Source organism: Carassius gibelio, chromosome A13, assembly GCF_023724105.1.
Source record: "Carassius gibelio isolate Cgi1373 ecotype wild population from Czech Republic chromosome A13, carGib1.2-hapl.c, whole genome shotgun sequence".
In the NCBI taxonomy this organism is placed as follows: Eukaryota; Metazoa; Chordata; class Actinopteri; order Cypriniformes; family Cyprinidae; genus Carassius; species Carassius gibelio.
This window is the reverse complement of record NC_068383.1, coordinates 1,999,658-2,022,793: the sequence shown is the minus strand read 5'-3', so window position 1 is coordinate 2,022,793 and position 23,136 is coordinate 1,999,658. Positions and strand designations below refer to the sequence as shown.

General features: G+C 41.2%; 1 protein-coding gene and 2 long non-coding RNA genes across 17 annotated transcripts in view; 1 reads left to right on the top strand and 2 right to left on the bottom strand.

Moving 5' to 3' along the window:
• LOC128025855 (nidogen-1) overlaps positions 1–23,136 on the bottom strand; it is a 118,148-nt gene that overhangs the window by 64,833 nt on the left and 30,179 nt on the right. The gene's annotated exons all lie outside the window — the stretch shown is intronic.
• The window catches only part of LOC128025858 (uncharacterized), a 43,714-nt gene that overhangs the window by 13,426 nt on the left and 7,152 nt on the right, over positions 1–23,136 (bottom strand). The gene's annotated exons all lie outside the window — the stretch shown is intronic.
• Positions 1–23,136, top strand: part of LOC128025857 (uncharacterized) — a 43,920-nt gene that overhangs the window by 19,683 nt on the left and 1,101 nt on the right. For 3 of the 14 annotated variants that reach the window (XR_008186254.1, XR_008186262.1, XR_008186266.1), the window contains exons 3-5: positions 22,038–22,121; positions 22,790–22,894; positions 22,981–23,077. The exons of 2 other annotated variants lie outside the window; for them this stretch is intronic. This is a non-coding gene — a long non-coding RNA (uncharacterized LOC128025857). Of the gene's footprint in view, positions 1–20,504; positions 20,757–21,669; positions 21,913–22,037; positions 22,122–22,789; positions 22,895–22,980; positions 23,078–23,136 lie in introns of those variants that run through there. 9 more of the 14 variants (XR_008186252.1, XR_008186258.1, XR_008186259.1 and 6 more) reach the window with 9 other exon arrangements.

Genomic DNA, 23,136 nt, shown 5'->3' with positions numbered 1-23,136 from the left:
CCGGATGTGCGTCATCTGTTCTGTGCCTGCGCTCTTCCTGTTTACCGGCATTCAACAGAGGTCTGTGGTTAAAACACAGCCGTTTGGGCATTTTAACACCGCTTGTGTCATTTTGTGGGGCTTTGCGTACACTGGAGAGTCTATTGTAAACAACCGTTACGTGCGGTCTGGCTCGTTACACTGCCTAGTCCCAGCATTCCCGTGTGTTTACCGTTTGAGTGGGGACATCCAATATATGCTGTTTGGCATCTACTTCATTTCTATCCCGTGGATACTGACGTCAGCTCTGCTTTCTGGTGTGGCAAACGGCTGCGTTATTTGGAGCTGTGTGTCCGACGGCAGTGAGGCTTTCCTTCACCGTGTGCTGTGTTATGCTGTGTGAGCACCACTGATAAAATCACGGGTATTGGAGTGAGTGTGTGTGTGTGCACTTAGTGTGATTCTCCTCTTTTGCTCCCTCTCTTAGCCCATTTGATGCCAATAGGCTACAGCTCCGAAGTAAATGTGAATCCTTATTGTGGATTGTGATTTCCAGCTTAGTAATTGGCTGGGTGACTATTCCTGCATTTTAAACTTTTGTACTAATAAACAAACACTCTTTTGCTACCCACGTCTCTTGCTCATTTTATTCAGTGGAATGAACCTGGGTTCCTTATAACATTTTAAGTGAACTGTGATTCCCTGGTATAGTCCCAGGGTGGCGTAGTCTATTGTATATCTCTTGAGTGTTGAATATTGCTGCAAAAAGACCACTTTGCCACATTTTGGCGTAGTCGGCAGGGTCCACTAAATTGAACAGAGACGTGGGTGAAGATTACTTTACCAGCTGGTATTACCATTATTTGCTTTTCTTTTTATTTCACAGGAACAAGACAGCAGCGTAGACTCTTTGAAGGGTCTCTTTGGCTATCTCCCCTGATTGTGTTTCAGGTCCAAATTTTCGTTCTGCCCCGCCTTGCTTGGTGGTAAGTGTTTTACAAAGTTAGCTATGGCAGAAGAATTACATGAACTTCAGGATCTTGTGGCCCAATTAAGAGCTGATAATGAAAGACTTAGACAAGAACAGACTCAAATTGTTATTCCAGGTCCCAGTACAGCTCCTATTTCTACCACCTTACCCTCTGGTGCACAGCAATCTGCTGGTGCAAGTGCCCCATCTACTGAGCGATTTGTGTTTGTTCCCCGAGATAGGAAGTGCCCAAAATTTAGCGGGAGACCCGGTATTACCATAAATGAATGGGTAGAGGAGGCCCAAGCCTGTATGCGGGTTCGCCATTTGTCTAGAGCTGATCAAGCATTCTTTCTTTTTGATCATTTAGAGGGAGAAGCTCGGGATGAGATCAGGTATCGGTCTGAGACAGAGAGGGGGGATCCAGATAAGATAATTCGGGCCTTAAAGGAATTGTATGGGTGTTCTTTGTCATATGTAGCATTGCAACAGGCGTTTTTTTCCAGGAGGCAGCAGGAAGGAGAAACACTTTTAGAGTTCTCTATTGCATTGATGGGCCTCTTGGAGGGGGTAAAACAGCAGTCGCCGCATGCCATACCAAATGCAGAAGCTTTATTGCGTGACCAGTTCGTCGAGCACGTGCTCGATATTGGTCTTCGTCGGGAACTAAAACAATTAGTCCGCCGTGACCCTACCTCTTCCCTCTTAGATGTTCGTAGCGAGGCAATGCGCTGGGAGCGGGAGGGAATGCCTGGGGGTGCGAGAGGGCGAAGTCAGTCTGTACCAGTGGCCTATGGGGCCCAGTATGCCATACAGGGGGAGTCGCAGGTAGTTCGGTTGAGCTCCCCTCCCAAGTCGGAGCTAGCAGAGTTACGGGAAATGTTGAAGTCACAACAAGAACAGTTAAACCAACTTACCCAAGGGTTGGCTCGCTTGCAGGTCCCTAATTCATATAGCCGGTCCCCACGTCACAGTAATATAGTATGTCGGAGGTGCCAACGGTCTGGCCATTTTGCCCGAGAGTGTGATGGAGAACGTGTTCTCCCTCGCGCTCCAGCAGTGGGTACATCTTCGACTGGGTCTAGGCAGTTTCGATCTTTACAGCCGTCGGAAAACTAATCCCCACCGGGCTGCGGAGTCACAGCGCGGATGGGGAGTCATTTGACTCAAATGTTGTAAACCGTCTAAATTCTGTCTCTCGTTTGGTGTCCTCCTGTCCTCATCTTAATGTGCTCATCGGTGGTGTTCAAGTGCCATGTTTAGTGGATACCGGTTCCATGGTGTCCACTATCACCGAGAGTTGCTTTCACCAGTATTTTGAACCATGGGGGCAGGAGCGTCTTAGGTCGTGTCAATGGTTGCAACTTACCGCTGCGAATGGTCTTGCGATTCCTTATATCGGGTATATGGAGCTCGATGTCGAACTTTGTGGTAAAGTAGTACCGGAGTGTGGAGTGCTGGTTGTCCGAGATCCTCCTGGTGGCGCCGGTGGACATGTCCCGGGTGTTTTGGGGATGAATGTCCTTGGCCGGTGCTACCAGGAACTTTTTGGACAACATGGTACATCCCTTTTTGACTTACCGGTGGTGTCACAGGCCCCTAGCTCCGTCACAAAGGCATTACAACATTGTAGTAAGGTTAGTGTCCAGACCTCTGTTGATCGTGTTGGGGGGGTTAGGGTGCGGGGGCGGGGCGTGTGTCACATTCCAGGTGGTACCATGAAGCTGGTAGTGGCAACCTGCTCAGAACATTATGCTTCCGGTCCCGTGCTGTTTGAGCCTCCAGATTCAGGCTTACCTGCTGGTTTGTTGGCCTCCCCCGCACTGGTTCAAGTGACCCGGGGCACGGTGTATATCCCGGTTGTGAATGTGGGTACCACTGAGGTGATTCTTTACCCCAGGACGTCTTTAGGCACATTGAGTGGTGTCTTTGTCATTAGTTTGCCAGAAGGTATTACTGAAGTAAGGTCCTTAACTGCTACTGTAGGCTCCCATAGTTCCTTGGTCCCCTCTACTGTGGAGGACCAGATTGATGCCATAGATTTGTCAGTTTTGGCAGGGGAAGAGCAAAGCCGGGTCCGGGCTTTGCTTCACAAGTACAAATTTGTGTTTTCAGCCCATGAGGGTGATCTGGGGTGCACTAACCTCTTGTCCCATGATATTCCGCTTCTGGACGATACCCCTGTCAGGCAACGGTACAGGCGTATACCACCTTCGGAATATGAGGTAGTAAAGTCCCACATTAATCAACTTCTTGAGGCACAGGTTATCAGGGAAAGCTGCAGCCCCTATGCGTCTCCCATTGTTTTAGTTAAGAAAAAAAAACGGTAGTCTACGAATGTGCGTAGACTATCGTCAACTTAATTCTAAAACTAGGAAGGATGCCTTCCCTTTGCCCCGTATTGAGGAGTCCCTTGATGCCCTGACTGGTGCCCGCTGGTTCTCCACTATGGATTTAGCCAGCGGGTACAATCAGGTACCTGTCACTGAAGTTGACCGGCCTAAGACTGCTTTCTGTACCCCATTTGGCCTATTCGAGTGGAATAGGATGCCATTTGGTCTCTGTAACGCTCCCAGTACCTTCCAACGTCTGATGGAGAGGTTGTTTGGTGACCAACAATGCCAATCTTTGCTCTTGTATCTAGATGACATTGTGGTGTTCTCTTCCTCGGTGGCTCAACATCTGGAGCGTCTGGAAGTGGTCTTGGGTCGGTTAGGGGCTGAAGGACTAAAAGCCAAGTTAGGAAAGTGTGCCTTCTTTCAACGTGAGGTAAAGTATTTAGGGCATGTGGTGTCGTCTCAAGGTGTGTCCACAGACCCAAGTAAAATTGAAGTGGTAGCTCAGTGGCGCACTCCTACAAGTCTGTCCGAGTTGCGTTCGTTCCTGGGTTTTGCCAGTTATTACCGCCGTTTTGTGGAGGGGTTTGCCAGGTTGGCGGCCCCTCTGCATAAATTGGTGGCCGAACTGGCAGGTGGCCAGACAAAGAAACGTAGAGAGGTGAGTTTTAACGGTGCCTGGGGTGAGATTTGTCAGGATAGTTTTGAAGCCTTAAAGAGGAAACTCACCTCTGCCCCTGTGCTTGCCTACGCAGATTTTACTTTGCCATTTATTCTGGAGGTTGACGCTAGTTTCAGTGGTCTTGGGGCAGTTCTTTCCCAAGAACAGGGAGGAACCGTGCGGCCAATTGCATATGCCAGCCGCAGTCTTAGGCCCACTGAGCGCAATATGAACAACTATAGCTCTATGAAATTAGAGTTTTTGGCGCTCAAGTGGGCCATGGCTGAAAAGTTCCGTGAATATTTGTTGGGGCACAAATGTGTTGTTTTCACCGACAACAATCCCCTTAGCCATCTATCATCGGCAAAGCTTGGGGCGACTGAACAGCGTTGGGCAGCACAACTTGCAGCTTTTGATTTTGAGGTGAGGTATCGATCAGGCAGATGTAATAGAAACGCAGATGCTCTGTCGAGGCAGCACCCACTCGACTCTAGCATGTTAGGGGACTTGCTTCCAGGCACTGCAGTTCCTCGTGCTGTACAGCAGGGGGCTGGTACGCAGGTAGCTGTTCAAGCCACTCAAGCGGTGATCACAGCCCTGCCCAGTTATACCACTGCAGAATTGAGCTCTTTGCAACAGGCAGACCCTGTGATTAATGAAATTTTGCCCTTTTGGAAACGAAAGGTGTTCCCTAGAGCGGAAGAACGCAAACGGTTGTCTAGGCTGGGATTGATCCTGCTTCGTCAGTGGGATCGGTTCATTGAGAGAGAGGGTGTATTGTATCGACGAGTGTTCCGCTCTGATGGGGGTGAGGAGTGTTTTCAATTGATTTTACCCACTACCTTAAAATCTGAGGTTTTGAGGCAGCTTCATCAGGAGCATGGGCACCAGGGGAATGAGCGTACCACTGAGTTGGTACAGCAGCGGTGCTATTGGCCTGGAATGTCCTCAGAAGTGGCACGATGGTGCCAGGAGTGTGAAAGGTGCCAAGTTGCTAAGCATGGGGGTCCCACTGCCCGTAGTTTTATGGGCCATTTGTTGGCATCAAGACCTAACGAGATCGTAGCCATTGACTTTACTGTGCTTGAACCCTCTCGTTCAGGAGTTGAAAATGTCATCGTGATGACTGATGTCTTCACGAAGTACACCATGGCTATCCCCACACGGGACCAACGGGCGGAGACTGTGGCCCAGGTTCTTGTGGCCGAGTGGTTTTACAAGTTTGGGGTCCCTGGTCGGATTCATTCCGATCAGGGCCGTAACTTTGAATCCTCTCTCATCCAGCAGCTCTGTCAGTTGTACAAGGTCGAGAAGTCTCGCACTACTCCTTACCATCCGGCTGGTAATGGCCAATGCGAGCGCTTCAATAGGACGTTGCACAATCTCCTCCGTACATTGCCTGTTTCTCGGAAGAGGGACTGGGTGTCTTGCCTTCCACAAGTACTTTTCTGTTATAACACCACCCCGCATCAGACCACTGGTGAGTCCCCATACTTCCTAATGTTTGGGCAAGAACCACGGCTCCCAGTTGACTTTTTGTTGGGCAGAGTCCAGGAGGTGGGGGTAGGTAATGTTCATGAGTGGGTTGTGGAACATCAAACTAGGCTCCATGTGGCCTTTGAAGGGGCACGTGATCGGCTAAGGGTGGCCGCGGAGAGACGTAAAACACATCATGATCAGAATGTGCGGTGTGTGTCACTTGAGGAGGGCCAGTTGGTTTACCTCCGTGAGTGTGGCATGAGAGGTCGCCATAAGATCCAAGACTTGTGGAGCCCAGTTGTGTATAAAGTAGTGAAGGCACCTGTTGAAGGGGGTTCAGTATATACAATTGCACCGGTTGATGAGTTGGGTAAGGTAAGGCATGTTCATCGCTCTTTGTTGAAGGCTAAGATTTTAGGGGACCGTCCAGTTTCGAGCCCTCAGGATAGGCCTTTGGTGGAGGGGGCGCTGCCTTTAGAGGATGAGCCAGACGAGGGCGATTTGCTACTGTTCGTCCCTGAAACCCCCCAGGCTCAGAGTCCGGCTGTTAGTAATTTAGTCCCTGCAGCTGTCCAAGCTCCCTTGGATATCTTGGACCCTTGCCCCCCTGTGACGGTACCTGGGATACCAGTAGCCCAAGGACAACACCGTTCTGGAGAAATGGGTCTCGCTCCGGGATCTGTTACTGTGTCTGTAGGCCCACCAGGCACTGAGGTAATGGCTTTGCGGAGATCAACGAGACCCAGAGCAGGCCAGCACTCCAATGTCCATCACCTGCCACGGTCAGTGGAGGTGCCTGGTGAGGCTGTGCCCCTAGGTGGGTCTGTCTCTAGTGGGATCTCTGTCATTTACAGGCCTTGGAATTGATAAGTGGGGTTGCCGTATTCTATCGTCGGGGCGACGATACAAAAAGTAGGGGTAGATTGTGGCAGATTAGTCAGATCCTCCCTGTAGTGACGTCATGTTATTGGTAGCCTATCTTCCCGCAGGGAGGTGTGTATAAATGGCTGTTTGGTGCGGGCCGGATGTGCGTCATCTGTTCTGTGCCTGCGCTCTTCCTGTTTACCGGCATTCAACAGAGGTCTGTGGTTAAAACACAGCCGTTTGGGCATTTTAACACCGCTTGTGTCATTTTGTGGGGCTTTGCGTACACTGGAGAGTCTATTGTAAACAACCGTTACGTGCGGTCTGGCTCGTTACACTGCCTAGTCCCAGCATTCCCGTGTGTTTACCGTTTGAGTGGGGACATCCAATATATGCTGTTTGGCATCTACTTCATTTCTATCCCGTGGATACTGACGTCAGCTCTGCTTTCTGGTGTGGCAAACGGCTGCGTTATTTGGAGCTGTGTGTCCGACGGCAGTGAGGCTTTCCTTCACCGTGTGCTGTGTTATGCTGTGTGAGCACCACTGATAAAATCACGGGTATTGGAGTGAGTGTGTGTGTGTGCACTTAGTGTGATTCTCCTCTTTTGCTCCCTCTCTTAGCCCATTTGATGCCAATAGGCTACAGCTCCGAAGTAAATGTGAATCCTTATTGTGGATTGTGATTTCCAGCTTAGTAATTGGCTGGGTGACTATTCCTGCATTTTAAACTTTTGTACTAATAAACAAACACTCTTTTGCTACCCACGTCTCTTGCTCATTTTATTCAGTGGAATGAACCTGGGTTCCTTATAACATTTTAAGTGAACTGTGATTCCCTGGTATAGTCCCAGGGTGGCGTAGTCTATTGTATATCTCTTGAGTGTTGAATATTGCTGCAAAAAGACCACTTTGCCACATTGGCTTGTTTCCAGTGTGTTTTTTGTCAGTTTTCTTTTAACTTGTGTTGGCTTTCTCTTAACTTTTGCTTGCTCCCTCTCCAAAGCCCCCTTTCCGGGGGTGTCTGTCAAGATGGCCAGTTTGCATTTTTTCCTATACCGTTTGATTTCGTTATCTTCTGTGGTCCTGCTCTGGGGTGAGGTCTAACAGACTTGCATGACAACTCAGCTTGCACTGGAGGAACTACAGAAGAAGTAGGACTCCCAGCTTGCACTGGAGGAACTGCAGAAGAGGCAGAAGTCCCTGTGTGCACTGGAGAGACTTCCAAAGGAGCAGATGTCACAGCTTGCTCTGGAAGGACTGGTGGTGGCGGCTGGTCCGTCACCAAAGATGGTGCAAAGTCACTGTCTTTGAATTTATCTTGGTTATAAGGCCACATTTCAGTGCTGCTAAAGCCATTCTGCACATTGCCTGGTGTTCCATTTGCCTTTTATATAAAAAATGTATCTAATTGTCATTATTATTGCCATGAGGGACAGTTGCAACAATGCGTTGCAACTGTCCCACCTCCTGGCAGCCATTTTAAAACTGTGATGCCAGCCTAACAAATTAACTTGAACACATTGTACCTAGGTCTGTTAAGAGCTAAGAAACTGCACATTCAAACTATAAAACTATAAAGACCAATGCTTAATCAGTTTAGACATTATGACAAAAAATCTAGTTGTAAAAAAAGTTACTTTTTTGCCTTGAATTTCAGTTCTCCCATAAGGTAGTTTCACATGTGGCTGTTAACTTCCAGAAAGAAGGAAGGGCATATTGAGCATGTGCAGTAGAAGTGTCATGACTCCAGCTCATTCCTGATTGGAAAAATCAGCAATGTTGCAACTGCCACACGTTGCAACTGTCCCCACTCTCCCCTAGTTATTAATGTCGAAATTTAGGATTAATTATTGTAACTGAAAATCATATTTAGGTCAAAATTGTCAGTTGTTTGGGAACTAAATCCGCTGTAAAGAGTGATCTGTTTAAGCCCACTGAAATGCTCCAGTGCAAACGCAGACACATCAATCAGCGTCTCTGTGTTTTAGGTTAAAAAATTAAATTAAATAACCTTAAACTAACACAGATTAAATAAAATAACTCATGCATGTCCAAATTCCCCGCTCCCGTAATATTAACAGTTTTATTAAAATGCTACCATGACATCTGTTTTTATATTGTGTATTAACAGTAACGTTATACATATGTATATTGTTCGGATTAACTAGACGAGTAACGTTAGACAGACATGAATGTTTATTCATAACAGTACTGAAAATAAGTAAATATTGTAGCTGATGCTAAATGTCTAGCTAACAAGCTTGCTGGTGCTAACTTGAGGTAATTTTTATAAATAATGTCCAATTTTTTTTATTTAACCACCTATATATATATATATGTGTCATGATTCTGCCCTTGTGTCCTTGATTTTTCCTAGTCTTGAGGCAGGATCATGGCAGACCCGTGTTTTGTGTACAAGCACATGGCCTTGTCTTTGGGCCATGTGCTTGTGTTGTCTCGTTCCCTTGCCCCGCCCCCCTTGTTATCCTTGTCTTGTTGTGATTGCCTTATCTGTGCCACCTGTCGTGTCTTAATTGTTCCCCTATTTAGCTTTCCTAGTGTGCTCTGTCTTACGTCGGTTCATTGTGATTGTTCAACTTATGTGTTCCTCACCTGTGATTGTGATTTGTACCTGTACCTCTGATGTGATTGTTTCCTCAAACTGTTCCACGTATTGCCATCCCTGAAGAAGTCTTTGTATACCGTGAGTGTTTGCTTATAGTTAGTGTTCTCCTGTCTTGAGTCTTTGTTTATCTCGTCTAGTCAGTCTATTTAGTATTTGCTGTATCTGCCCTAGTCCTGTTTTCCCCCTCGTGGGTTTTGTTTTCCCCTTTTTGTGAATAAACCCCTTGTTTTGTGATTCCCTGTCTGCACTTGAGTTCCTCCCTTGCAAACCCTGACAATATGTATATAGATTACATCTAGGGACAAAAGAAAGGATGTGATGTTCAGAACATGGTAACTAGTAATTATCAAAGAGGGGAAGAGATGCACCCCGTTTGGCCAGGGGTGTTTTTACACCACAGACAAGGTTTGAGAAGGAAAAAATCATTATGAAAATATAATTATATATTCCTTAAAATGTTCTTCCTAACTTCAGGCCTTATTATCATGTCATATATAACTGTGATGTTCTGTAAAACCACAAACTTTAAAACACTTTCACAGATCACAGATTCCAAAATAATATTTGGTAGCTCAACTATTAATAGTTCTAATAATAAATCATCATATTTTCATGATTTCTAAAGATCATGTGACACTGAAGACTGGAGGAATGATGCTGAAAATACAGCTGCACATCACAGAAATAGATTATATTTTAAAGGATATTAAAATACAAACCATTATTTTATATATTTTGATAATTTAGAATTATTACTGAAATACAACCTTTTTTGTTTCAAACAGTTCAATGAACAATAATAAATGAAGTACCTGGAGCTGACAATGAAGTAAATGTATAATAATTAGCAAAGATGATTAATTTAGCGCTGTAAACGCGCGTGTGAGGGGCGGAGACGCGCTGCGGAGCGTCAGACGCGCGTGAGGACCAAACAGCAGAACGGTAGGAAACTTCACTCCTCTTATTATTTCTCTTTTACTATAGCGATTTATTTTTAGACACGTGATCTGAGTCTTACATAGATTTGTAGAGTTATTAGAGTATAGAGTTAGAGAAATTGAGTTTTTTTTTTTTTTTACATTCTTTGGTCGAAGTTTTCAGATCGGCAATTCGGAGCCTGTTCGCGACTCTGTTGATTCAGATCGGCACTTCGGAGCCTGTTCGCGACTCTGTTGATTCAGATCGGCACTTCGGAGCCTGTTCGCGACTCGTTTGATTCAGAACGGCACTTCGCAGCCTGTTCGCGACTCGGTTGATTCAGATCGGCAATTCGGAGCCTGTTCGCGACTCGGTTGATTCAGATCGGCACTTCGGAGCCTGTTCGCGACTCGGTTGATTCAGATCGGCACTTCGGAGCCTGTTCGCGACTCGGTTGATTCAGATCGGCACTTCGGAGCCTGTTCGCGACTCGGTTGATTCAGATCGGCACTTCGGAGCCTGTTCGCGACTCGGTTGATTCAGATCGGCACTTCGGAGCCTGTTCGCGACTCGGTTGATTCAGATCGGCACTTCGGAGCCTGTTCGCGACTCGGTTGATTCAGATCGGCACTTCGGAGCCTGTTCGCGACTCGGTTGATTCAGATCGGCACTTCGGAGCCAGTTCGCGAATCGGTTGATTCAGATCGGCACTTCGGAGCCTGTTCGCGACTCAATATGTATATTGTTTGGATTAACTAGACGAGTAAGGTTAGACAGACATGAATGTTTATTCATAACAGTACTGAAAATAAGTAAATATTGTAGCTGATGCTAAATGTCTAGTTAACAAGCTTGCTGGTGCTAACTTGAGGTAATTTTTATAAATAATGTCCAAATATTTTTATTCAACCACCTATATATATGTATATAGATTACATCTAGGGACAAAAGAAAGGATGTGATGTTCAGAACATGGTAACTAGAAGGAAAAAAAATCATTATGAAAATATAATTATATTTTCCTTAAAATGTTCTTCCTAACTTCAGGCCTTATTATCATGTCATATATAACTGTGATGTTCTGTAAAACCACAAACTTTAAAACACTTTCACAGATCACAGATTCCAAAATAATATTTGGTAGCTCAACTATTAATAGTTCTAATAATAAATCATCATATTTTCATGATTTCTAAAGATCATGTGACACTGAAGACTGGAGGAATGATGCTGAAAATACAGCTGCACATCACAGAAATAGATTATATTTTAAATGATATTAAAAAAGAGACCATTATTTTATATATTTTATTTTGATAATTTAGAATTATTACTGAAATACAAACTTTTTTTGTTTCAAACAGTTCAATGAACAATAATAAATGAAGTACCTGGAGCTGACAATGAAGTAAATGTATAATAATTAGCAAAGATGATTAATTTAGCGCTGTAAACGCGCGTGTGAGGGGCGGAGACGCGCCGCGGAGCGTCAGACGCGCGTGAGGACCAAACACAGCAGAATGGTAGGAAACTTCACTCCTCTTATTATTTCTCTTTTACTATAGCGATTTATTTTTAGACACGTGATCTGAGTCTTTCATAGATTTGTAGAGTTATTAGAGTATAGAGTTAGAGAAATTGAGTTATTTTTTTTTTTACATTCTTTGGTCGAAGTTTTCAGATCGGCAATTCGGAGCCTGTTCGCGACTCTGTTGATTCAGATCGGCACTTCGGAGCCTGTTCGCGACTCGGTTGATTCAGAATGGCACTTCACAGCCTGTTCGCGACTCGGTTGATTCAGATCGGCACTTTAGTTGCCTGTTCGCGACTCGATTTATTCAGATCGGCACTTCGGAGCCTGTTCGCGACTCGGTTGATTCAGATCGGCACTTTAGTTGCCTGTTCGCGACTCGATTGATTCAGATCGGCACTTCGGAGCCTGTTCGCGACTCGGTTGATTCAGATCGGCACTTCGGAGCCTGTTCGCGACTCGGTTGATTCAGATCGGCACTTCGGAACCTGTTCGCGACTCGGTTGATTCAGATCGGCACTTCGGAGCCTGTTCGCGACTCGGTTGATTCAGATCGGCACTTCGGAACCTGTTCGCGACTCGGTTGATTCAGATCGGGACATCGGAGCATGTTTGAGATTTTTTTTAATTCAGATCTGGACATCGAAGCAGGAAGTGTTTGTCAAACAGTTAAATGGTGATAAATGAATATTTGGACTTGAGGCTTTTTTTTACTTGTCGATTCAGCATGTACATGGACCCACACACAATGGTGGACACACTCTAGACTTAATCATCAGTAGAGCTCTAAACTTTTCATCCATTGTTATTAAGGACGTTATTCATAACCGTACTGAAAATAAGTAAATATTGTTAGCTCATGCTAACTGTCTAGCTAACAAACTTGCTGGTGCTAACTTGAGGTAATTTTTATAAATAATGTCCAAATATTTTTATTCAGCCACCTATATATAAATAATATATAATTATATTTTCCTTAAAATCTTCAGGCCTTATTATCATGTCATATATAACTGTGATGTTCTGTAAAACAACAAACTTTAAAATACTTTGTTCTTACTGGTGAAAATCAGATGGTCATCTCTGTTTTCTCTCAGGTACATCACAGTGTATGCTTCACAGTTAACATTACTCTCATCAGTGTAGTCCATATCAACAACAAAAATATATCTTGACTCCATATAGTGGTTATTTTGGAAAAAATCCCAGGTATTTTGAGCAGCAGGATTATAAAAAAAATAAAATTAAAAAATATAAAATTAAATTAGCCTATATAAAATTGCAAACATCTATCTTTCAGTACTTTTTTACTTAAGTACATAAATTTTTTTTACTGGAGTAATATTTTATTATACGTATCTGTACTTTTACTCAAGTACTTGATTTGTGTACTTCGTTCACAACTGCGACTTGGTACCGAAGTACCGGGTCTATTGACAACACTATACCATAAACAAGATAATTTACAATGTCTAAGTATGAGGATGAAGGTAGCAATGCGGGGTCAGCACTCCGACTTAATACAGTCAGCTCATATGGATCTATGTTATGAATGGATGACAATTTCTCCGTATAATGGTCCCTGGCATCTTTATTGAATATATCTCGGTACGGCCTTTTCTCAATCTTCTTGTGTTTCTCTAGGTTTGCGAGTTATATTTACTTATTATCTAGATAGTTATCTAAGTAGTTATATTAGTTATTTATTGTATTATTTACTTCTATTCTTGTAATCGTGGTTGTTTCAGTACCTCAAAAATGGCGCCGCGTTGACCTCACACACAACAAAACCACGTGTCAGACAAAGAGCGATTGACAGTATCAAGGTCGCGTCAGCTGAGGCTCCTGCAGTCTGTCATACATGCAGAGAAATCAAAACTATAAGAACAGCATACACAAAAAACAAACATTGCGATACAAAAAATATAAATATTCTGTATAATATGTGCAACATCACACGACCAGGAATGATGTTTTTCCGACTTTCAGCTCGATTGCAAATGTGATATTGAGTTAAATACACAAGTAATACTGACTTACATTTAAGAGACATTGTGGATTTTTACTTCATTTCAAACAAAAATAATTCTAAGCAAAGCCAAAGCAGAACAGTCGCGCATCTCCGAGCAACAGTCTTTTGTTACTAAATGATTCATTTTTAAACGATTCAATGATTCAGTGAGCCATTTATAAAACGGTTACCTCCTTCATTTAAAGGGGGGGTGAAATGCTATTTCATGCATACTGAGTTTTTTACACTGTTAAAGAGTTGGATTCCCATGCTAAACATGGACAAAGTTTCAAAAATTAATTTGTACGTTTTCTGTTCCAAAAATACTCCTTCCGGTTTGTCACACGTTTCGGAAAGTTTTTTTCGAGTATGGCTCTGTGTGACGTTAGATGGAGCGGAATTTCCTTATATGGGTCCTGAGGCACTTCTGCCGGAAGAGCGCGTGCTCCCGTATAGCAGAGCACTGAGAGCACAACAGACTTCACTGATCAGAGCGAGAGCATCGCGAAATGTTTTTGGTTGCCAGGGCAAGACAACCCTGCACAGATTACCAAAAGAGAAACAGCATTAAGGGACCAGTGGATGGAGTTTATTTTTACAGAGCATCAACGGAGTTGTGCAAGTGTTTGTGTTTGTTCCCTGCATTTCGAAGATGCTTGTTTTACAAACAAAGCCCAGTTTGACGACGGATTTGCGTATCGTTTATTTCTTAAGGATGATGCAATCCCAACGAAATAGGGTCACGATTGTGTGTTGGAACCACAGGTGGTGAGTAAAACTGCTTCAAATATCTCCGCCTCCTTGTTAGTGCGTCCCCTCCCACGCCGGAGACCCGGGTTCGAGCCCCGCTCGGAGCGAGTCGTTGCTGCTGCTGCTCTCGTTCAGTTTCAGCCTTCACAGCTGTCACAGCTTCCAAACGCTGTCAACGCAACTCACGCTCGTGATTCTTTAGCTCCGCCCACACGTCAAGCCTCCAGGCGCTCGTGTTTTTCCGGGACAAATCGGTACAGACTATCTTTCTCTTATGAATATAATAAAACTAAATACTTTTTGGAATTATGAAGGATGCAGTACTACTCTATAGGTACTCAAGATTAACATGATATTGAGTGAAAACGAGCATTTCACCCCCCCTTTAATGAATGAATCAGCCGTTTGAATGAATCGGTTGAATCAATGATTCACTTATTAAAACAGTGACTTGTCACCACCAGCATCTGTCTTCTACGTTTCCATCGAAAACTAATAAATTATAGTTTTTATTTTATTTAAAATAAAAACGATTACAAAGGAAATGTTTACTGTTCATGTTTTTTTATTGTATGGAAAAATCCCATTTAAAAAAAAAACAGACCGCCATTACATTTTTCCATTCGCGCACCCCCTTTTTTTCGAACTAGTTTTCTAACTAGAAAAACTGTCTTGATTGAATGTGTAAACGATAAAATGTGTAAACTCAGACTTTTATGAAATAAACTAAACTCTTACCCGTGCTTCCCGTTCTTCATTCGCCATGCTGGATTACTGATGTAAAGGCTTAATTTCCGTTCTAATTAATCCATATTGCGCAAAATTTGCGCAGAATCGTGCTCCTTGAATTCACTCAGTGGCTTATGATATGATTGGTTGAATGGTAAGCTCGCATCTGATTGGGTAAAGAGTACGACAGACCCATAGACATCATATATACCTATATATGTCTTTTTATTTTTTTTTATTTAACATTGCACAGGGGATACAGAATCAAACACAAAAAATAAAATACAAAATAATACAAAACACTCAGAGTAAAGCAAGGCAGTAGATAAGGGATAGTCTACGGAAAAAAAAAATTCACAAAAGATTCATAGACATTACAAATATAAAAGAGGAATAAAAGTAAATAGAAATAAATAACACTGGGAATAAACAAATAAATAATAAAACTTCAGAAATTCAGGAAGTAACTTATAATGAAACCATAATTTCTTTAAGCAGCAAAGAAGTTTTAGCAGCTTTCTTATTAGCTGATAAACAAAGAGAGTCATAAAATAATTTAAGATCAACACAAAAAAGCTTAAAATTGGGCTTTGAAAAAGTTACTTTACACTTATGAAGATGAAACGCGCCACATAAAGTGAGCAATTTTAATCTGTCATCCATCTCCTTTGACCCAGTGTCCCAAATCAAAAACAGCACATTCACAACCTCAAATGTAAAGAGTTTGTAATAAACAGAAAATATAAGCCAGGCTACTTTTTTCCAAAACTCTTTTGCATAATCACATTCAAAAAACAGATGTGGTATTGTTTCAAGATTAGAATTACAGAATGTGCAGTGAGAAGATATGTCGAAGTTAAATTTAGAAAGGAGAGAGTTACAGGGATAGTAATTATGTAGAATTTTAAAGTGAAGCTCTTTCCACTTGTTAGGTAACAGAAACTTATTAATGCCAGTCCATATATTAATTGTAGAAAGAGAAGGATAATTCAATTTCCATTTAAAAAAAGCTTTGGGATGACAACTAGACTTCCTAATAAGACATTTTCTAATCCAAAAGTTATTACATTTGACATTGGAAAGCTCCAAACCTCCAATAGACAATTGGGGCTTTTCACAAACGGATATTCTGTAGCTACAGAATGACCTCACCATATGCAAAAGTTTAGGTGAAATAGAATTAGTAACCCAGTTATAAACTTTAGGTGATGAACTTACTCCAAAAAGGTTGATAAATTAATTGTAGGAATAAAAGTTACCATCCTTATTCAATAAATCCAAAATAAAAATAACACCTTTGTCAACCCAATCCTTAATAAAGATAGATTTTTTTCCACGAAGCACATTCTGATTGTTCCATATAATACTCCTATGAGGGGAAAAATTGTGGCAAAAGGCAAGCTTACAGGCCTCCAAGGCTTGCTTATGAAAATTAGCAAGCTTGAGCGGAAGTTTGTTGCATTTAAAATCGCAAGACAATAAAAAATTCAACTCTCCACATTTTTCAAATATAAATTTAGGTATGTAAAAAGGGAGTCCATCTGGACCAGGGCTTTTATTGAGGGGGGCTTTCTGGATTATCATATCCAACTCTTCCATAGTCAAATCCATCTCACAAGACGACCGATTTCCATCACTTATAATAGGTGTGAATGCTTGAACTCCCTCAAAAAAACTATCAGCAAACTGAGGATTAAACGAGGAAGAATAAAGCTGTGAATAAAAATTAGAAACAAAATTAGAAACTCTAGCTTCATCTGTGACCAAATTGCCCTCAATATTTAGACAACATATTTTCTTAGATTCCCCTCTTTTCTTTTCTAAATTAAAAAATATGCTGAATTTTTTTCTCCGAATTCTAGCCACTTTACTCTGGATCGAATAAAGGCACCCTTAGCCTTTTCTACATAAAAGTTATTTAAATCTTCTTTAAGATTGTGCAGTTTTACTTTATCAACTTCACTAGTCTGTTGCTTGCCTAAAATTTGATTCATTTCACTTAATATGGAGGTATACTTTAAAGATTTTGCCTTGGCTAACTGTTTACTAAATCGAATAGAAAATCTTCTACACTCGTATTTAAACATTTCCCAATTAGAAGATATTGAAACATCAGGTTTTGCTTTAAATTCTTCAATGATGCTTTTAATACCCAAACAATAAGAGGGAATCTGTAGTAGAGAACAATTTAGTTTCCAATATCCAGGGTTTCTGTGACAACCAGTACCAGAATCAGACAAAATGAGATCAATAAAAGCATGATCTGTGAGGGGAGCAGGAAAGATACTACTGGACTTAATAAAAGAAGATATACAGTCTGATGTAAGCCAGTAATCTATACACGATTTTCTCGAAAGATCTTTACTGAACCAAGTGTATGAACAATCTTTATCGTGCATAAACCTGTAAGCATCCAAAAGAGAAAGGTTACTACAAAAATCATTAATAATAGTGTTACACCTGCATGACTCTCGTTTTGGGGGAAATCTATCCAGACATAGGTCAGGTGCTTCACTAAAATCTCCCCCAACTATTACTGCAGCAGATGGATATTTACCTTTTAAATCAAGAATTTTAGAAGACAGATCCTGAAAAAATAAGTTATTTTGTGTATGATTATTAAAACCATAAACATTAACCAAGATAAAGAAAAAATCCCCTAGAAGAATGACAGCAATAATCCATCTACCCTCGGTATAAGAAAAGGACTGCAGAATCGAGCCACTAAAATTACGGTCAAATAATAAAATCAAAACTCCAGCGGAGTGATTAGTACCATGACAAAATAAAACCTTACTTCCTCACTGATTGCGCCAAAATGTTTCATCTTCATAACAAGAATGTGTTTCTTGAAAAAAATAAACATCCCTTTTCTGTGACGTACAAAATAAAAATAAAGCCTTGCCTTTAGATAAATCACGAATCCCCCGTACATTAAGAGAAAAACAAGACAGTTTAACCGCCATATGAACAGTAACAAAACGAGAAAAATAAAATAAAAAATACTATACAACTACAATCGTAACAAAGTTATTAAATGTAATACAGAATACAATTAAAGTGCAAAACTTGAAACATATCCATACCCCTTAATAACGGCCCCCCTGAAGCCAGCACGGCGACCCTCCTTTCGGGCTTTCTCCACCAAAGGCCACAGCTTGTTCCGTGCTTCCTTCGTCCTCTGCGTCAGGTCCTCTGAGATCCTAATCTTCTTCTGTTTGAGCACTTCTGATCGTCTTGCATCAGCCCAGACACGATCGCGGTGAGATCAAGAGAGAAATGATACAATTATCGTACGTGGGCGTGCATTGCCCAGTTTGGGGCCAAGCCTGTGCGCAACATCAACCGAAGACTGCAGAACATCTGCTAAGCCTGGTGACACCTGAAGAAAAATGTCCATTATTACCATCTTGACATTCTCCCCAACTTCCTCCAGCACACCCGAAATCCTCAGATTCCAACGCCTCTTGTAGGCATCCAGCTCATCCACTTTATCCCATAAGCGTTTATTTTCTGCAGCCAGCGAAGATAGCTGGGAGTCCATTTTATCAGATTTAACAGCTGTAGTCTCTGTTTTTTTGTCAACGGCGTCAACCCGTGTTGTGAGATCGGAGATGAGGGTGGATTTCTCGACCTCCAGAAGTTTCTCCATAAAGTTACAATTTCGAGGTATCATCCACCTCATCATGACGCCACACAGGAACGACGTTAATGAACTTTGAGGGGAAAAAAATTAGGAATTCGCAAAACATAGCCTATCTTTGAAGTATAGGGAGCGTGAACAAAACTAAAATCAGCCCATTGATGACAAAAGAACCTTTAAAGGGGAATAATAATCAAGTTTTGCACAAAATTCAGAGAAGAGACAAAAAATATGACCTACACCGACGCCATCTTGAAGACGCCCCTAATAATAATAAATACCTATATATGTCTATGGACAGACCCACGTGGGAAGAGAGCTCTGCCAGGAAAGTCTCAAAAACACACACACACAAATCCGAGTGGATTCGTAGTAAATGACGATTCGTACATTCAGACACTCCTAAATTTTAAACATTCAAAGGTTTTTGTGCACAGTTGTATATCTACAAATTGTTTTTTGCATTTGTGAAATGTATTTTATAAATATATAATTTTATTTTGCGCTTGTGAATTGCTTTTTGTGAATATATTTTTTTTAGGCAAGTTAATTTTTTTTGTGTGTACGTGAATTAGGTTTCATGCATGTGAAATTGTCTACGCATGTGTGAATCGTGTTTTTTGGGTGAATTATATTTGAGACTAATCTGCTTCTATATTAAAATGATTTAAAATGCATTATATATGTAACCCTTTTCGTCTGTGTGCTCCCCCAAATGGCTCTGCGTTGTGTTTGGGTGATGATTGAATGAGGAGGACACAAAGATCGTTGACGTCACAGCAGTGAATCTTATTTATTGGGCACTTTATCTGCATCAGCCACTTTTCACAAGGAAAATAGAACTGTTAGTTACTAATATCAAAACTAAAATGCATATAAAATCATAAAACAAAACAATATAGTTTTAGCTGCTGTTATATTAAACCTTAAATCAGGGGGGTTCTCAAAGACCGGAAAAATAACTTTCCACATATGACAATTAATGTTGAATGCCACATGCATCCCAAATACAAAGAATAAAACTCAAAATACTTAGATAAATGTTAAATACAATACAATATAAAGAAAAATATACCACACCACATGGAAGGTACAATCCATTAAATAATATCAGAAATACAAAACCATCTTTCACAAATAAGTGCACATATATGTTAGTTAACATCAATCAATCACCTTTATTTATATAGTGCTTTAAACAAAATACATTGCGTCAAAGCACTGAACAACATTCATTAGGAAAGCAGTGTGTCAATAATGCAGAATGACAGTTAAAGGCAGTTCATCATTGAATTCAGTGATGTCATCTCTGTTCAGTTGAAATAGTGTCTGTTTTTATTTGCAATCAAGTCAATGATATCGCTGTAGATGAAGTGACCCCAACTAAGCAAGCCAGAGGCGACAGCGGCAAGGAACCGCTATTGCATTGATAGTGTTTAGCTAGACATGCAGCAAATGCATATGGTTTATATTTTCATCTATGGACTCCTGAAATGGACTTTTATGTCTGTGTGCAATTCTGTGAGAAATCATAAGTCTGAATGAATCTTCATCCCATCTGCTCGTATTTACTGCTCACATGCAAACATTTACTGTAATGACTAACATCAGTGAAGCTTATAAACCAAGGATGCGTTAGCAACAAAACTGGCCTGAGACTCATTTGACTCGCTCAGATTCTGGATGTGTGCTTCATGTGTTGTCTAGACAGCCAGTCCCAGACAGACAGATATATGAACGCTTGGAGGCGGCGGTCATCGTCTTGAACAGTTTCATGCATGTTTGAGAGTCTTTCTGTTGTTTGTGCAGGAGAAAGTGGTGATTGCAATTGCTTTTGACTGTGTGGAGAAGATGGTGTATTGGACAGACATCAGCACACCTGCCATTAGCAAAGCTAGTCTACAAAGTGGAGAACCTGTCCACATCATTAAATCAGGTAGTTTTAGTCAGTTTTAACCAATAGATCACCCAAAAATGAGTCGCTGCATTGTTCAATTCTTATTCACCATCTTCTGTGGATCCAACCCGTTCTCATCAGTCTGCGTATAAATAACACGACTTTACACTTTCTATTTGCGTGTAATGCATACGCCAAATGCCATTTTTGCGTGCATATGATACGCCAATCCTTCCCATTAATTTCGGTGGAGAGCAGATGCGTCCAAATAACACGCATCATCTTCAGCGGCAGTGACGTCACTAGCGAGGCTCGTTCAGTTCACCTGATGCGCGTACACCTTCAAACAGGTAAGCAAGGGTAAATATATTTTTTTATTCTTCTTTTTGTAATGATATCACGTGGTTAAGCGTATTGTTTTAATTATTTCAGTATTTCTGCATCACGTTAGACAGGGCCGTGTTTTTAAAGGGCAGTTTATGCTCCAATTATGGGTCAGTGGGCTGCTCAGCTAGCCTACCATTGTCATTAGCCTAAGCTAACCTGTACTGTTTATAGACCTGTTGCAGTTTTAAATAAATTTATGATGTGACATATGGGTCTTCAGCTTTTAGACATGACTAATACAAGCACAACAAAGCACCCAACCCAATATCGCGTGATAATCGTGATCGTGTAAAAAGTCCACACATTTAGCATATTTTTACAATACTAGCCTAACTTTTGCTTGACCACGTCATGTGTAGCCAATACACACACAGTAACTACAGCATATTTACCATGCTTCTCCTACTGTAACCGTAGTTTTACTCTGGACTTTGTAACGCACATAACCACGACATTTACTATGGGTTTACCATAGTAACCATAGTTTTACTCTGGTATTTGTATTTACTAACACACAATAACCACGACATTTACTATGGGTTTACCATAGTAACCATAGTTTTACTCTGGTATTTGTGTTAACTAACACACAATAACCACGACATTTACTATGGGTTTACCATAGTAACCATAGTTTTACTCTGGTATTTGTAGTTACTAACACACAATAACCACGACATTTACTATGGGTTTACCATAGTAACCATAGTTTTACTCTGGTATTTGTATTTACTAACACACAATAACCACGACACTTACCAGGATTTTACCACAGTAACTGTTTTTACTCTACACTATTTGTAAAGCACAGTAACCACTAAGTTTGCCATGCCTTTAATATCTTTTTGTGATGTAATTGTAATTCAGTGTTTTTTCTGTCTTGCAGTTACGTCGGATTACATACTCCACAACCTGTAATCCAGCAGATCTTTAAAGAAGCCATCTCTTGTAAAATCTCTCTCTCTCTCTCTCTCTCTCTCTCTCTCTCTCTCTCTCTCTCTCTCTCTCTCTCTCTCTCTCTCGCTCTGCTAGAATTAACAGGGAACTTCAACTCCACGCTCCCAATGCTGATATTGAAGAAGCTGTCAAGGGGGCTGAACAAGTCCTTCAAAGGATCAACCCTTCACAGGTAATGTTGAAGACTCTTAGTTATAACTGGTTTGCTTTAATGAACGCATCCTTATATTATGTGTTAATCAAATATTTTGGTCACAGATCATTTTAACACACTGTCTCAACATGTTTATATTTCAGGAAGGCCTGTCATGAGATTTGAATTTGACCATCTTGTGCATTTATGAAGAAGACCAAAAGCTGCAAAGGCAAACACTTCCAATGGTACGTCAGATACATTTTTCTCAGCATTTGATGTTTCTTAAATTTTGGTTCACTTAGCCCATCAGGAAGAACACTCAACAAAGAGCATGTTGTAGTAGTAATAATTCATCCAATAATCATATTATATTGCACAAGCGTACTTGTACAAAATTCTACAACTTTTACTCCTACTGCTGTTATTGGCTATTACCACAGCTCCCATCAGATTGTGCCCATTGTAAGAGTGTTTATATCATGAAGTTTAAATGAAGTCCATTGTATTTTTTATTAATCTTTACAAATTGGTGCCGCCTCTTCCTGTTTCAACAGTACATGATATCTGTCCACACCTCATAGTCTGCCTTTCTTTCTATGGTGATGTTACTGAACACATCTGTCTTAGAAGCAAGAGAATGGAAATCCTAGTTTAACTTTTCAAGTGCTACAAATCAGATCTTCAATGAATTTGGGCAATCAGATCACTTAAAGTTGTTCACACAAAGACCAATAACTATAATGAGAAGTATTTTAGCATCCACACCAACAGACAGTACTGTTCTCTTAAATCTCTTAAATGTTCCCCTCATTCTGTTAAATTTATACACAAAATTCTGCCTTTCTCTGCCTTTTTCACTTCATCTTCATGCTGTACTCCCTCACTCACACATTCTTTTATGCTCTGTTGTAAGGCAGAAACTGAGAGTTTGCATGATGGCATTTTCTCAGACGCTGAATCTGATGTGTACAGATGAACTCAGGAGCCTACTAGAGTTGCCAAGGAACTTGTGCTTGAAGTATATAATGATATCTGCTTTATTTATATTTTTAAACAACAATAATGATTAAACATGGGGTCAATAAATATTTTCTTGTTTTACAGCTGAAGACCAGAAACGCAAAGAAAATCAGTCAAACCAGTCCTAAAGAAATGAGGAATGAACATGGACTTCTTGTGCCCCAAAAGAAAAGACAGAAAGGTGAAAAGTTTCACATTTCCATTTGTATGTCTGAATTCAATGCAGTTATGTGTGGTACA